The sequence below is a fragment of the Nycticebus coucang genome, chromosome 3 (assembly GCF_027406575.1).
Source record: "Nycticebus coucang isolate mNycCou1 chromosome 3, mNycCou1.pri, whole genome shotgun sequence".
NCBI lineage: Eukaryota > Metazoa > Chordata > Mammalia > Primates > Lorisidae > Nycticebus > Nycticebus coucang.
In genome coordinates this window covers 102994134-103012090 of record NC_069782.1, presented here as the reverse complement: position 1 = coordinate 103012090, position 17957 = coordinate 102994134, and positions in this window count along the sequence as shown.

The following is a 17957-nucleotide window of genomic DNA, read 5'->3' as shown; positions in this document are numbered from 1 at the left end:
CTGCCCTCCAGATATAGAGGAGCAAAATCTCCATAAGTGAACCAATGAACTCACATATTTTTTCACATTCACCAGAAGATTTTCATTACCAGTCAGGTTTAGGAATTATTGTATTGCCTTATTTATTATTATTATTATCTGTAACTTAAGCTTAATGAGAAATAGAAAGTATTTGTCCAAGGAAGTATAGCTGATAAATAATGTAGCAATGACCTCAAACTTGTGTCTTCTGACCCCTAGCCACTGACGCATTTCATTATCACAATCCAGTGCTTTTCAAAAACATTATATTTTGCAGAGAACAACCATGAAGAAATTTTAATGTAACTCAAAAAGGGAATGTCATCTGGGCTAAAATGTTCGGTCTAGACTTATGTGTTAGAAATTAGTTTAGGAAACATCCAAAGCACTATCCCTCAAATTCCAACATGGATAAGATTCACTTAGAGTCCCACTGCTTATGATTCTAATTCATTGAGGCCTTAGGAATCTGTACCCCTAAAAATCCTCAGGGGTAGTTCTCACATGAATGATCGTGCTTGGTAGCCACTGCTTGGAATTGCTTTCTAGCCTCAGATCTTGGGATTATTTACCTCCAGAGTGGTGATTCTTCGCTCTGACTGAACATAATAATCACTAGGAGAATTCAACATTACACATTGCTAATAAGGCCACATGTCAAGAGATTCTGACTTAATTTATCTGGGGTGAGAACTACTTAACAATATTTTGGTAAAGATTTTCAGGTGATTCAAACGTGAAGTGTGAACTTTAGCGGATAGATCAATTGTTGGAACCACATGTGTTAGCTTTGTCTCTAGATTAAGGCAGGAGGTAAATTGAAGGAATTCCAATTGCCTTTCTGCTTCCTAGGCATTAACAAATGTATAATGCATTTTCCAGAAATAATAAGGTACTCCATAGCAACAATATGGTAACAGTGGTATACTTGAAGATTAGCATGTAATTCCTGACTTAAGAGAATATTTTTAATAAATGAAGTATAATTATGAAGGTCAGCTCCAAGAAGGAAGCAAGTGCCTGGGGGCAAACAACAAAGACTAAAGAAAACTGATTTGCTTCTAAATTAGCAGCAGTTATATCAAGGTGCCTGTTTTCATAAGAATCATTAATAAGACTGTCTATATTTTAATTAAAAAACATGCAGAAATGTGGCTGTATAACTTTGGGGAGGTAAGATTACTCTTTATGACTACAAGCAACAGCAACAGCAAGTAACAACCTCATACATGCAAAAATAAATACTTGAATTTTAGATCACAATCCAATTACTTCAATTCTGAATATTAAAACAGACTATGGAGGTGACTCATTTTCTGGTTATTTATTTAGTTTTAGTTGGAAAGGAATGTACTTTCACACAGCCTTAAAGAAATTGCTACAAAGACCGTGATTCCTTGTAGAATTGGTGCCTTGCACATTTGATGTCTAAAATTATAAGCATTTCTAATGTCTACTCTGGAAAGAAAGTAGCTATGCAAGATGCAAAGCAGAGTAAGATATGGCCATAACTTGAAAATATTTTAAAGAAGAGTTGGAGCAGTACTCTTTGAACACAGAAATATGATGAGAAGCATGACCTTCTAGAAGTCAGGAGTTCTGAAGTCCTTACTCTTGGAGTCATTATTTAGTTCTGTCGTGGTCTGGGCCAAGGTTCTCGTCAACTACATTCTCTCTAACTCCATTTTTTTTTTTTTTTTGTAGAAACAGTCTCACTTTACTGCCCTCAGTAGAGTGCCAAGGCATTACACGGCTCACTGCAACCTCCAGCTCTTGGGCTTAAGCGATTCTCTTGCCTCAGCCTCCCGAGCAGCTGGGACTACAGGCGCCCGCCACAACACCCGGCTACTTTTTTGTTGCAGTTTGGCTGGGGCTGGGTTTGAACCTGCCACCCTCGGTATATGGGGCCGGCGCCCTACTCACTGAGCCACAGGCGCTGCCCTAACTCCATTTTTTTTTTTGCTTTTACAGCATGAGCTATTTGTCCATGAACACCTTTGTAAGGTGTAATTTACTCAATCTAAATGGATTCTGTGAAACACTAAATACATTGGGAGAATAACATATATTTTATTTCCAGCTTAGAGATTATGATTTACATTAGTATATTCAAATACCTTAGCAATATATTAGTCTGAAAACTCATTTAACTTTTTTAAACCTGTTTTCAAAATGAATTCATCCTTTTTTTTATGTATTTCAATATACTGAAACAGGGTTTTTCAGTCTAGACACATTGACACTTAAAAATCTAGATGATCAGTGGCGCCCGTTGCTCAGTGGGTGGGGCTCCGGCCACATACACCCAGGCTGGCGGAATAATCGAACCTGGCCTGGGCCAGCTAAACAGCAATGACAACTGCAAAACAACAACAACAGAAAAAATAGCTGGGCATTGTGGTAAGTGCCTGTAGTCCAAGATACTTGGGAGGCTGAGGCAAGAGAATCACTTAAGCCAAAGAGTTTGAGGTTGCTGTAAGATGTGACAGCACAGCACTCTACTAAGGGCACCATAGTGAGACTCTGTCTTAAAAAAATAAATAAATAAAATAAATGTGGAGGATCACGATGATCATTTGTAAAACAAAACAAAACAAACAAAAAAAAACCTATATACAAATTAAATTTAGCAGAGTTTATTGGATCAAAGAATGATTCACGGATTGAGCAGCTCCCTGAACCAGGAGAGCTCTTCAGAGAGTTCTGCCTGGTGGTGCAAGCAGAGCTTTCTTATAGGCTGGACACAGAAGCAAAGTAGAAAAGTCACATTATTGGCTACAGCTGGGCATGTGTCTTTTTGGCCATGATTTAATCAGTTGGCCTCCTGTGATTCATTGAAAGCCAATTGCTTGTGACTAGCTGAAACTTGGCTGTTAAACTCTTAAGTTAGATTTGGGTTTGTTTCATGCTGGGTTAGGTTGTAGTTTGCTACATAAGGACTCAAGGAATAAGGCAACTTCAAGCCAAATTTAATTTAATGTCCTATAAAAAATATGAAAAGTCAACAGAAAATGAAGGGAGAGACCTGTAGATTAGATTGACTAGAGCAGGCATCCTCAAACTTTTTTAACAGGGGGCCAATTCACTGTCCCTCAGACAGTTGGAGGGCCGGACTATAGTTTAAAAAAACAAACTATGAACAAATTCCTATGCACACTGCATATACCTTATTTTGAAGTTAAAAAACAAAACGGGAACAAATGCAATTCATACCACCGCATGTGGCCCGCGGGCCGTAGTTTGAGGACCCCTGGACTAGAGGATATGGAACCATGCTAATCAATTAGTTAGTACTAAAACTATTTATTGAGTAGTTATAAATATTTAGTAAGTACGTACAAGGTGGAAGAAGGGTAGAGGCACTGTGGGGTTATAGGAATTAATCTCTATTAATTTACTGTCTAGAAAGTGAGGTAAGACATAATTATAACACAAAAAAGCAAGAGAAAAATACGCTAAAAAAATACGGTGAGGAATCACTTGGTAGAATTCTAGGAGTAGAGTTGCAGAGTTGCATGTGTAAATGGGAAATATATAATTACTCATTAAATTGTGCTGATAATGTTTAATTTACATTAACCTACCTTTCATTTCCTTAAATTAGATGTATCAGTTTATCAAGCTATACAAGGGACAGTAAGTTTTGGTAACTGGGTATATTGCACAAGCATGTTCTGTATTTGAACTACATTCTCTTTCTTGGAATCCAGTTTCAGAAAGGCACTGGGGAGTGGGTATCTACAAAGAATCTAATTCACACATTTCCAATTATTATTGAGCTATGAGAATATTATAGATATGAGTCATTATTATTAGGTTTTAGGCTATTAAACCATGTTTCTCATTTGCTCAGAGAATTCCATGCTCTTCATGTTTTAATATAATTTGAATTAATTAAATGCATATAAGATAAAATGTACTACAACAACTGTTATATGTCTGGAAAATTAACTTTAAAAAATGTCTGTGGAGGGTGGCGCCTGTGGCTCAAGGAGTAGGGCACCAGTCCCATATGCCGGAGGTGGCAGGTTCAAGCCCAGTCCCGGCCAAAAACCACAAAAAAAAAAAAAAAAAATGTCTGTGGAACAAATTTTCAGAAGCTAAAATAGTCATTTGGATCTGCATCTAACACTTGATAAACTCCTACAACCTCTCTGGATCTATATTTATCTTTAATAACTAATTTTGAATCTACCTCACAGTAGAAAATTATAGATGGAAACAATTTCTAAATTTTAAAATATGCTTCATATGATCATTTTCATTATTATCACGTTATTACACTCTTACAGAAAGTCCATAGTAGGAGATAGTGATTCCACCTGTCTGTAAATGGAAAGACCTCTTCTTTACCTTCAAAATTCAAGTCATTGAATCTTTATATATAAAATGTCAACCAAATTGACACTTGTAGCTCGATTTCATTCTTCTGAAGTTAATGATTTCTTTGCTGCAAAGGCTACTGAGAGCTGGAGGTGTGGACTCAGATCACTTAAGTTCTGATCCCAGAGCGTATGTGAGATCTGGATTAACAGTCATACCTGATTAAATGTCTGATTATTCACTTTTAGCTGCCAAGATGTGTTCCCTTTCTGTGCTGACCAAAGTGGTAAGTTAAACGAAAATATATGTAGTAGTATATTCTTTGGTTTTAACAAAAAAAAATAGTTTTCTACATAATTGTTGTATTGTTTTGCATTATTTTTGGTAGGGAAAGAGAATGATTCAAAGGCTTTTACTTGGACATTTGTTTTGCAAATGCTACCTACTATAATAGATAAATGTTAAAATTGTACAAATTTACATAGTATTTATTTCCTGCTCATGTCATCATCCAGGATAGGTGTTAATAGTTAGATGGCTTTCTTCAAAAAGACTCTAGGCCTTGGACTTTTTCTTGTTTGTGACTTCACTGTCCATTGGACCTTCTCTCAATTCAGCAGATGTTTGGGGAAAGAGAGTAGAGGATTGTGCCAGAGACTTGAAATAGAATACTCAGATTTTACTCAGATTTTCCTGGCCAGAACTCAACCACATATCCAAAATCACCTACAAAGAAATATAGTCCAGCTGTGTACATAGGAATTAAAGTGTAAAGCTCAAATGGCAAAAATTATCTAGTATAGATCTGGAGCCTGGTAATGCTATTAGAGAGCTTACTAAGCCAAGTTTCCATTTTTCTACTGATCTCTTTAAATTTCAACTGACATCAATGTGTTAGCACAAAACTATATTAAACAGTTTCTGAAGCATCTGGGTCTGAGCTTTCCCTTTCCCATTTGAAAAGGAATCTTATTAAATAGCTAAGTAATTTCCTTCGGGAAATGCAGATAAAAGATTTGCCAAATGTCCACATTTTGAGTATGTCATTGATACTCTAGATTTTTTCCTCAACCTGTCTGTCATTTAAAAAGTCTTTGGTTTATGAAGTGACTAACGTTAAAGACTTTGATGAAGGTCTATCATGATGACTTCTGCTGCCCAGATCTCAGTGTATGAGAATTCAACCATTTAAGTCCTAAAAACTCTGTGGTCAACCAACCTCACCCTGTGGGTGAGAACATTCCACCTTTGTTGCTTATTAGGGTAACCATGCTCTTTTTATCTTTAGCAATTAATAGATAATTGAATACTCTAGATCTCTGAGAACTTTTGATCTTAGCAGTGAAACCAGGCAAATGTTTCAAAATCAGCATTTCCCGTCTCTTAAGCACTTTGTAATTTACAGAGATCTAATGTAAAACTATGTGACTATAGTTAGAAATATTGTATTATATAAAATTTGTTAAGACGTTAGACCCTAAGTGTTCCCACCATGAAAAAAATAGCTAGGTAAGTATGCAATGTGATAGATATACAGTATGAATTAGCTTCATTGCTGTGAATATTCACAATGTATGCATATTACCAAATTATACTGCTTAAATATATACAGATTTTAATTATCAATAATACTTCAATTAAGCTGGAAAAAAGTTTTATGAAAAGATACTAAAAATGGTTTTCCTTTCTAGGGAAGAAAAATTAATTATTTGTTTTATATAGAACCAGAAAAAAAAAAAACAAAAAACACCACATATAGCCAGGCAATTCTTAGTAACAAAAACAAAGCCCGGGATAGCATCCTACCAGACTTTCGGCTATACTACAAGGCCATAGTGATCAAAAGAGCATGGTATTAGCACAAGAATAGAGACTTAGATATTTGGATCCTAACAGAAAACCATGAGATGAAACTAACATCTTACAGCCACCTGATCTTTGATAAACCAAACAAGAACATACACTGGGAAAAAAAAAATTCCTATTCTGTAAATGGTGTTGGGAGAACTGGATAACTATATGTAACAGATTAAAACTGTACCCACACCTCTCACAACTTACAAAATTGATTTAAGATGGATAAAAGATTTAAACTTAAGGCATGAAACAATATAAGTCCTCAGAGAAAGCGTGCGTAAAACACTTGCCTGGGGACAATTTCAGCCCACTTATTGTCTAATAACTTTGCATATGAGATAACTAAGTTTAACCACAGAACAACGAACACTCCAATTGCAATCTCTGAGTGAAGAGAACTCAGCAGTAAGTCCCATGTTTAGTCCATCTCTCTCTGTCTGGGCAAATCTAATGTGATGGTGAAAAAGATATTCAAACAAGACATGGGGGTTCGTCTGAGCTGAGAAGGCAGAGATCAGAATCTTGACAGCTAAAGCACCTGAAATTTGTAGTCACTGGAGAGCAACTGTACAACCAGGATGAAAGGGAGGAGGGTGAAATCAAAGTCTGTGTGGATTATGGCTGAGAATGAGATTATGGCTTTTCCCCAGAAGATCATGTGAAGTTATCAGCTGTTCCTGGGTTGAAAGGATAACAAATTAAATAGAAATCAATCAATGCTGGCAGACATTTGAGTTCCAGCACAGTAGGCGTTAAGAGATGTTATTAGCACTTCAGCATTTAACTGACATACCATATTCACCAAGGCCTACTTTATTTTATTTTATTTTTTTATTGTTGGGGATTCATTGAGAGTACAAAGATCCAGGTTACACTAATTGCATTTGTCAAGCAAAGTCCCTCTTATAAATGTGTTCCTCCCATAAGAGGTGTGCCAAACACTATGCCCTCTCACCCCCTCCCTCCTTCCCTCCCTTCACTCCCCCCACCCCCCACTATGTACTAGGTCATCAGTTGTCCTCATATCAAAATTGAGTACATTGGATTCTTGCTTCTTCATTCTTGTTATGCTTTACTAAGAAGAATGTATTCCACTTTCATCCAAGTTAGTACAAAAGATGTACAGTCTCCCCTTTTTTTTAGTGGCTGAATAATATTCTATTGTATACATATACCATAGCTTGTTAATCCATTCCTGGATTTGTGGGCATTTAGGCTGTTTCCACATTTTTATGATTGTAAATTGAGCTGCGATAAACAGTCTAGTGCTACGGCCTACTTTAGATTCTCCTTAAACCTTAAACACAGCCCCATCCCCAAATTTGTGAGGTAGTGAGGACTTGGAATTTGAACTCCAACAAGTTAGAGGTGCTTGGACTTTCTACAAATCCATCTTAACACAACATAAAATTAAGCATATTTGTGTTTAAGGAGATCAAGCAATAGGTGCCTAGAAAATGATACCTTGCAGAGGGAATATAATGCAGAGTATATACAATATATCTACTGTAATTTCCAAAATATAATAAAATGTTATATCTTCAAATAAATAAGAAATATAACTCATAATTCAATATAAAATATGTATATAAATAGACTGTAAGATGACCCAGATGTTAGATTTAACACAAAAATTTTAAAACTGTATCGTAAATACATTCAAAGATTTCAAGAAAAATATGATTTTAATGAGTAATCTAAAGAAAACCTTAGCAGAGAAATAAAAATTATAAAATGAAACTAAATAAAAATACTAGAGAAGTGATGCAACAACTAAAAATTTACCGTAGGATTAATTGCAGATAGAAGTAGATTTTTTTTAATGATGGAAAGTTAACTTGAATATAAATAAAAAGGCAGTATTCAATAAGATACTAGATTTATATAATTATCTAATCTGATTATTCAATAAGAAGAATAGAGAATAAAAGATTGAAGAAAGAACACCAAAACAGAGCCTTAGTGAACTATAAGCTCTATTATATCAATAATTACATTAAAATGTACAGACTAGACATTCCAGTTTTAAGTTAGGGATTGTCAGGCAATTAGAAGACATAACTAAGTGACATGTATTAGAGAAACACTTCAGATGGAGGGTTGGGAGTAAATGGAAGGAAAGATACTCAATGCAAACACTAAGCATAAGAAATAAAACACAGGCTATATTAATAGCAACTGAGGCAGGCTTCCAGACAAGGAATGCTCTCAGAGATGAGAAAACACATTCACATGTGTTACAAATGTCTAACTTAATACAGAAGAAACAAAATATGTATGCCACCTTCCAAAGAGAGAAAAAGAGATAATTAATCAATATTGAAAATTGTATTGCACTTCTCCCAATATTTGATAAAACAAGTAAACAAAAAATCAGTAAGAATCTGATCAAAACTATCAATCTCACTAAATATCTACACACCACCATATGTAAAAACTACAGAATATACGATCTGGAAATTAAGATCATGAACTCCATTGAGATCAATGGAACCCAAGAGTTCCATTTTGGAACTCCTTTTCTGGAATGCCCATCACAGCTGTTGTTGTATATCACACAAAAACACGCAACAATGATAACAAATACCACCCAGCAAGACACTGCTACCTGTCAGCACAAGCACAGTTGTAAGGCACTGATATATCAAGGTAATGAGATCTTAGCAAGTTGTGCAGTGTTGCCAACATAAGCACACAGTGGCAAGTTCTCAAACTTAGTTGTCACACCTTGTATGACAAAGCTCTGATGGTCGTTCCAGAAAAGAGTTTCAACATTAATGGGAGGACTGGGCAGTAACATGGGTGCTAGCTTCCCAAATCAAGTTCTTCGAAAGTGACCATAGTGATATTTAGCCTTGAGGTTTGCAACACCTTTTCTAGGTTGAGTTTGTGAAGTTTTCAAACCTTGTATGTATTCTTTTCAAGTGTATATGGGATAATGATCAAGCTAGACCATCTGGTAGGCCACAGAATATTTTAAATGATTTAAATATAGCAGAGCAAGTTCTCTGATAAAAAGAAAATTAAATTAGAAATAAAAAATTAGAAAATTCCCTAGTATTTGGAAATTGCATAATCTACTTCTTATAAAACTCATAGGGCAAAAAGAATTTAAAAATATTTTCAATTTAATGTTCATAAAAACACAAGGGTTAAGACATGTCGCAGTCATGTATTCAAATTGTTGATACTGTGAAGCTGCCGATTGTAGCAATGCAATCCCCAACAAAATCTCAAATGAAATTTTGTATTATTGTTATTGAAAAAAACAAGGAGATTCAAATTTTATTTGGAAATGCAAAGATTCTGGAAGAACCCAAACATTTGGGGAAAAATAGTAGAACAAACTTGAAGCTCACTATCTGAAGACTAACTTGTGGTTGGTACTTATAAAGCTACACAATTCATGACAGTGTGATATTGGCATCAGGATAGTCATATATGTCACAGAATAGAATGCAGAATCCAGAAATCGACCGCACACATTGTCGATTAGGTTTTGAAAAATGTGTTAAAGTAATTAAGAGAGGAAGGATAGTATTTTCAAAAAAGAGGTGATGAAACAACTGGATATAAATATGGAGAAAAATAAACTTAATTTTCACTTTTTACAGAAATTAACAGGAAAAAAATCATGACCTTTAACATGAAACTAAAAACTCGAACTGAAAAGTGCTTGAAATGTCATGAAAGAATATATTTTGTGACTTTGGATTAAGTAAAGATTTCTTGAGAGGACACAAAAGCAATAACTATAAAACTTAAAAATTGATTAACTGGATTTAACTGGAAAATTTCTGCTCTTTAAAGGTTTTGGGAAAGCAAATGAGCAAAACACAAAATGGATAAAAATATTTTCTAAATATTTTTCTGTACATGGACTGTATCAAGAGTACATAAAACAGTCAAACTACCAAATATTTTATAGCAAATAGGAAAGAGATGTATGTTCTGGAAAAGAAGTTATGTAGGTGAAGAAGCACCTGTGAAGATGTTCAACACCGATCATCAAGGTCATTTATATAAGAACTGTGAGGTTTTAATATAAATGCAATAATGTTAACATGTGGGGTAATAGATATGTTCATTAGCCAGATTTAGCAATTCTACAATGTCTATAGACTTCAAAACATCATGTTTTGAAAGATAAATGCCTATGATTTAATCTATCCATAAAGGAATTAAAAGTAAAATAATTTAAGATGCTATTTTATATCCACTTGGGTTACACAAGTTAAAACAAATTGATAATTTGAAATGTTTGCAAGCATGTGGTTCATGTGGAATCTTCATGCATTACAGGTATGAATGTAAGATGACACACTGCTTTGAAAAAGTTTTCCAGTTGCTTTTACAATTAAACACACTCATCTCCCTACTGTAGGACTCAGCACTTCAACTCTTGAGCATTTACCTGAAAAATAAAAACATACATGTATAAAATGATATGTGCAAGAATGATTATACTTACTTTATTCATAACAGTTACAATCTGGAAACAGCCTGAATGTTATCCATAGCTAAATGCATTAATAAATTATGGCATATTCCTGTAATAAAAAAATCACTTACGTCCTTGAATGGCACATGTCAAGGATTATGACTTCAAAGGGGCATGAAGAAACTTCTGGGGTGACAGCAATGTCCTATATCATGATTGGCATGGTAATTGCATGAGTATATATTTATTAATATGCATTAAAATTAACAAGTGTGCTTTTTAAAATAAAGTATACCTCATTTGGGTGATTAAAATAAGGTAAACTAAAAAATATCCTTGTAAAGTAAAAAGATGGAACCCATGAAATAAGAGATAGGTCTATGGAATGGGAACATATTTATGAAAATTGCTAAAAATATTAACAAGTAATATTAGGTAGTTTGTATAAAAGTGTGTGTGTGTGTTGTGTGAGTGGGCAGAAAGAGAGATGGAAAGGAAGGAAAAGGAAAGGTTGGAAAATAAAATTGCGGTATCCCTTTGGTAATGAGAATAATTTTTAAGATGGAAAGCACTAGTCAAACGTTGCAGAATCAACTCAAAATATATATCGACCTGTTGATAGTAATTCTAGAGAAAGAATAGAACAAAAAGGGGGAAACATTGAAAGAAATAACCCAAAGGGACTTCTGCACTCATAATGACAGACAAGTGACTTCTACCACCCCCTTGGGTGGATAACTTATAAAAGCCAGACAGAACATAAAAATAGAAGTAAAATAAGACTATTTGCTTGAAAGCATCAGAAAGGTAACAGGATAGAGAAAATCGTTCCTGTCAGATAAATATAGGAAGAAACTTTTAAACACAGTTGGATTCATTTTGGTAAAAAGGAACAATATTTCATTCTATTTAAATTCATGCTCTGAATATTGAGCCAACTGTCTGAGAGGGAGCATTATTGAGATGTATTCAGAGACACAGTTTACACAAGTTTCTACCCAGGACTATCTTTGGATAGTACTCAGAAGAAAGAGGTTTGCTCATGAATTGATGATAAATGCTGGGACCCCTATTTCCGTACACTATGGGTGTGTATGTACGTATACGTGTGTGCACACACATGGGCACACATACCCTTTTGTAGTAATGTTTTTAAAACATTGGTTTGGTAAAATAGTGGTGACAACTTTGTATTAAAGATTCATGTCCTAAGAAATAAATTTGGATTAGAATTAAAAAAAGAATATTTTCTTTTAAAATAAATAGCACTTTTACTGAAAACGGCTATCTCTGTCTCCAAGCCAAGGCAATTTGAAATAGTCTGTTTGATAAGTGTTTTCAGTGGAAAAACTCAATTTCCTGGTTATGTTGGCTTTCAACGAATTAAAAAAAAAGTCTCAAAGGAAGGATGATATATTTCTGAAGCAGAATAAGAGTAACAAAGAAAAGTTGAATCAATTACTGTAGGGAGTCTTAGTACATTTTCCAAAAGTAAGATATTTATAATTAAGTTTTCGACCTGAATGTAGTAGGCATACTTTTCAATTTATCTTCTTTCTTTCAAGGAAGTCTATGTTATTCTCAAACCTACTATGAATTTATATACTGCGGATGATCCATTTTATTAACCTGAGGTAAACCTAGTCACATTTTATAAATTCTCCCTCAAGATCTAACCTGCCCGTACTAATAAGAGGTCTTGTCTTTGCCTTTTTTATCTATGCTAAGCCAGAAATTTGGTAATGTTCAAAAATCAAGCTTTACACAATCTATCTATGAGATTGTTATTTTGACATAAATGTTATTGATATTACTATCATCTTTTCGAGAGAGAGAGTGATGTTTTTCCTAGTGAATATAGGTTGTAACCAGGTCTTTTACATTGTAAAACACAGTTTAATCAATGTGCTGATGAAAATACTCTCATAGTGAATAGAATTGATTTAGTCAACTTGTCTTTCTAAACATTTTCCAAAGCAAAGAGGATATTAAGGGCCCAGCTGGCAGTGATCTCCTGATACCTTACTGGAAACTTTGTTTACTTGTCTGCCACTCTCTGTTTTGTTTTAGTTAGTTTTCATTGTGAGCACCCACAAGACAGTACCTAGTTACATATTATGATCTGGTTTACAAAAGTCTGCTGTGCAGAGCCGTGTGGTGTGGAGTGACTTGGAATGTAAACTTACAGGGAAAAAAATGTGGTTGTACTTTTGCTAAGATCTGGGGGTTTCTCCAGATGCCCGCTGTTGGAAGCAGTTAGCCAGAAATGATTGCCAGTACTGCCAAAGCACTCATGTGAAATGTGAAATATTTGTTCTTTAATGATTTGTTGTTAATTATTTTTGTGTTCCTTTATTATTACTTGCATGGTTTGGCATCAGAAATTGTCACCTCTTTTTATTGTTTGCAGATTGGAATAAAACAGTGTGGTGCCATTTTGAAAAAAAAAATTTCCTTAATTTGTTCATTTCACCATTTTTTTCCAGTTCACTTATGCTCCTATTCCAAGCAATAGATACTACGTGTCTACTATTTACTGAGAGCTCAGTATATATAACATTTGGATATTAAATGATTATAATATGTATACCATAAAATTCTATCAACTTAATAAAGATTAGTAAGAGTCCAAGTTATTAATATGGGCAGTATGTGGAGATATGAAGTTGTCTATCCTAGACATGCATTCTTTTTCTCCTTTCTTTTTACTTACCTATTTGTTTGCATTTCATAGACTTTTATTTATATATTTTAACAAATATGGAACAAAATATAGCATCTCACATATAGCAGATCAGGTTGTTTTTTACTTTTATAAATTCACTTTGTGTAAAAGTTAAAGTGTCAACTTGACTGTGCCACAGGTGCATGCATTAACTATTATTTCTACATATATCTGTGGGGGTGTTTCTGGATGAGATTAGCATATGAATCAGTGGATTCAGCAAAGTAGATTGCACTCCACTCCCCAAAGGGGATGGATGTCATCAATTGGTCAGAGGCCTGAATGGAAGAAAAAGAAAGGAGAAATTCAACCTTTTCCTTTTCTATCTACTTCATCTTGGACATTAGTAATCTTCTGCCTTTGGAATGGACAGGTTTTGCACTGGCTTTCCTGGATCTCAGACCTTTGCCTACAGATGAGAATTACACCACTAGCTTTCCCGGGAATTTCTTAATCTCCATAGTCTTGTGAGCTAATTGCTTGGGAGAACAAACAACCCCCCTCCCTTTCTCTCTCTCTGAGAGTGTGTTAACATACACTCACGTGTATATAACATAGAACATTATACAGAACTTAAAGCATATGTATTATACTCCTATTGGTTCTATTTCTCTGGAAAATCCTGCCTGATATTCTAAATATTGCTAAAAGAAATACTTTCTGGAATTACCAATGTCCTAAATGGCTAAATAGAAATTCTCTAATTAATGCAACTTTTAGTTCAGTCAAAATTTGGTAAAACAAACAACAACAAGAACAAAAAAACCCACAACATTTCAGTGCTCCCTTCCATTACCATCACTGAGGTATGGTCCATAAAAACAATACTCAGCTGCAGGAATTTACAACTGACAGTCATTTCCCTGATAATAGAAATTTTGAAATGTACCAGTTCCACAAAAGTGAGCTTATTTAGATGAATAATTTTTTGAAATCTAGATGTGAGAATTTAATGAGGCATGGGTTATAAAATTGAAAACACTTTTAAATCTCTACTCACAACTCATTCGGCCTGTTGAAAATATAATATTCCTTCTGGAATAGTTATTAAGTTCTTGTCTTTCATCTCTAAACCTACCTTCTATGTGTTTTGTCATTCTGGGCCTGGGAATTTGCAAACTCTATCCCTCCTTTGCAAGATACTGTTAAAGGATGCCAACGGGGTACACTGCAGAGAGGATGGAGGGCAGGAGGCCAGACAAAAAAGAACTCCCATTTTTTTTTTTTATTAGATTCTCAGTAAAGGACCTTCCTCTGAATAATAGCAATTGGTTTCAGTCATTTGTTTTTACCCTATCATTCACAGATTCAGCATATCGTACCTTTCAGAAGTACCAGCAGCAGCCTGGTAGTGGCTCCCTCAGATACCTAGTGCTCACCTTCATACTTCTAGCTTCTACTAACCTCAGATTCCTCTTTTGTTGCCCCAGTCCTAGGGAGATGGAGCTGCTTCCTGCAGTTCTTATCTGTGTGCGGCCTCAGAGTTTCTTTTCTGTATTTTTAACCTTGTAACATTTAAAAAATTTATTTTTTTTTTGTGTATTGCATGTTACCTATTTTACACTATCTGTGATATGTAATGTATTATCTGTTCAAATAGCTGGTATGGTTTATGTTGTCCTGACTGTACCCTAATTGATGTGGCTGCCATTCTATCTGAGTGAACGACTAGACTTCTGTAGTCTTTTTTATCATGCAGTAGCATTTCAAAGCACCACTGACAGTCAAACTGAGAGTCAAATCAAAGACTCAATCCCATTCACAACTAGTACAAAGAAAATCAAATACTTATTTTGTAAATGCTTTTATTTCAAGCTTCCCTTTGGAACGTCGAAAGTTGGAAAGATCATTGCTTCTACCACTACAAAAAAAAAAAAAAAAGAAGAAGAAGAAGAAAAAAAAAAAAACTCTCAGCAAAATGGCAAGATCCCAACCTTCATTCTACCCACTCCCACAGAAACACTTATATAACAACTATTATGACAATAATATATTTGTGAATGCTCTAAAATCCAAGGCATGAGAGGTTTCAGCATCCCTGGTTGGAGCAAAGAAATAGGAAAAGACACACTGAAAATGTTTAAGAAAGTTTTACTGTATCCATGTCGCCCTTTACCCAAGCTGGCACAGTGTGCCAAGAGGAAGTCCTCCCATTATAAAAAGAGAGCGTAAAGTGAGTGACCAACTTCTCCAGCATATCAGGTTGTCCTACCTGAAAGGCCTATTTCTAGTACACCACACATAACACTGAAGGAGGTGTCACAGCTAGATTGTCTGAGCAGAACTAAGAACAAAGAAAAGGCATGAGGCAGAGGTTTTCAATAATTAATCTGCAGATGTCCATAGCTGGTTTGCAGCTCCTGGCAAAAAGCCTGAACATGGAGTCTTCACTGAAGCACCTGCCTGGGAACCTTAACACTGCTATGTTAACCAGTTTGATGAGGGTATTTCAAATTGTATATAAAACCAGTGCATGGTGCCCCATGATTGCATTAATGTACACAGCTATGATTTAATAAAAATATAAAATAAAAAATAAAATAAAATAAAATGACACCAATGGGGAAAAAAAAAGAAATCAAAGAAAACAAGTGAAAAGATATCACATGTTTATGGATTGAAATAAATAATACTGTTAAAATTACCATAATATCCAATCAGTTCATAAATTTGTCATTTTTCAAGGCAGCTATATATGTCTTAAAATGACAGGGTCTCAGGCAGGTGTCTGACTCCTCAGTTCTTGGTATGTTCACAGCCAAGAATGAAAGAATGACCAGAGGCACCAAAGCAAGGCAGCATGAAACAAAGTTTACTAAGGAAGAGAAAGATAGGTTTACAGAGCAAGATAGGTTCTTCATTGGCAATGAACAGACCTCCATTGTTGTGACAAATACACAAAGAGGAAAAGAGTCCTAGGTTAGGGCCAGAGATTGTATTTTATACTATCTGAATCAGTCCTACCTTGTGGTTCAGAGGTCACCTTGGAACCCAAGCCTTACTACACATTTAGACCGCCCATGAGCCTCTCTGAGGGCCCTTTGAGGGTGTCGGCTGTAAGATAGATTTAAACTAATGACATGATAATTAGTCTTAAGACTGTTCTAGGTCACCTTTAAGAATCAACACACTGAAATTTACATAAATGTATTTATGACCTATGTACAAAAGACTTAATTAAAAAAAAAAGACTCCATTGCACGGAAACCTAGGCCTGTAAGCTGGAAAATCCTCTACATTCTTTTTACCGTTGGTAATGCTAAGTTCTGAATGGTAGATTTGTAGGATAGTCCCTCCTCCTGAGGTGTAAGCAATCCTCCGGAAAGGATTAAGATGAGATGACAGATGGAGCCCCACCCTTGACCTTCTCCCCTAGGAGTGCCTGATTTCTAGCTATTTACGAGATTCTATGAAATCCCCATGAAAACCCCCATGGCATTTCACTTAAATTTTTTTTAATCCTAAAATTTGTATAAAGCCACAAAAGACTATGAGCATTCAAAACAATCTTGAGCAAGAAGGCAATCAAATTTTTTTATTTTATAGTATATATATAATAAATCTATGGTAATAAAAAGAGTAGGGTAGCAGATTTATAGCACATTTATAGATCAATGGAGCAGAATAGAAAGTCTACACATAGATTTATGCATTTAGTCAAGAAGAGTGTCAAGAATACACAGTAAAGTAAGGATAGTTTCTTTATTTAATGGTTTTGGGAAAATTGAATACCACAGGCAAATTAAGGAAACTAGACAGTTATCTCACTCTGTATACAAAAGTCAGCCCCAAATGGATTAAAGACTTAAAATTAAGACCTGAAATTGTAAAGCTAGTAGAGGGAAATAGTAAGGGGAAAATCTCTTTGAAATAAAACTAGACAAAATGTTTTTGGATATGATCCCAAAAGCACAGGCACCACAATTTATTAATCCATTCGTGGATCGATGGGCACTTGGGCTTCTTCCATGACTTAGCAATTATGAATTGGGCTGCAATTAAACATTCTGGTACAAATATCTTTGTTATAATGTGATTTTTTGTTTTCTGGATATATAGCTAGTAGAGGAATTGTAGGATCGAATAGCAGGTCTATTTTTAGATCTCTAACTGTTCTCCAAACATCTTTTGAAAAGGAACGTTTTAGTTTGCATTCCTACCAGCAGTGTAGAAGTGTTCCCTTTTCTCCAGATCCACACCAACATCTCTGGTTTTGAGATTTTGTGATGTGGGATAATCTTACTGGAGTTAGATGATATCTCAAAGTAGTTTTGATTTGCATTTCTCTGATGATTAAGGATGATGAGCATTTTTTCATGTGTCTTAGGCGTGTGCCTACTAGACTAGACATGAAACTACAAAAATACTAGAAGAAAGTACAGGGAAAACTCTTGAAGAAATTGGCCTGGATGAATATTTTATGAGAAGGACCCCCCCAGGCAACTGAAGCAACATCAAAAATATACTACTGGGACCTGATCAAACTAAAAAGCTCCTGCACAGTCTAGAATACAGTAAGTAAAACAAGCAGACAGCACTCAGAATGGGAGAAGATATTTGCAGGTTATGTCTCCGACAAAGGTTTAATAA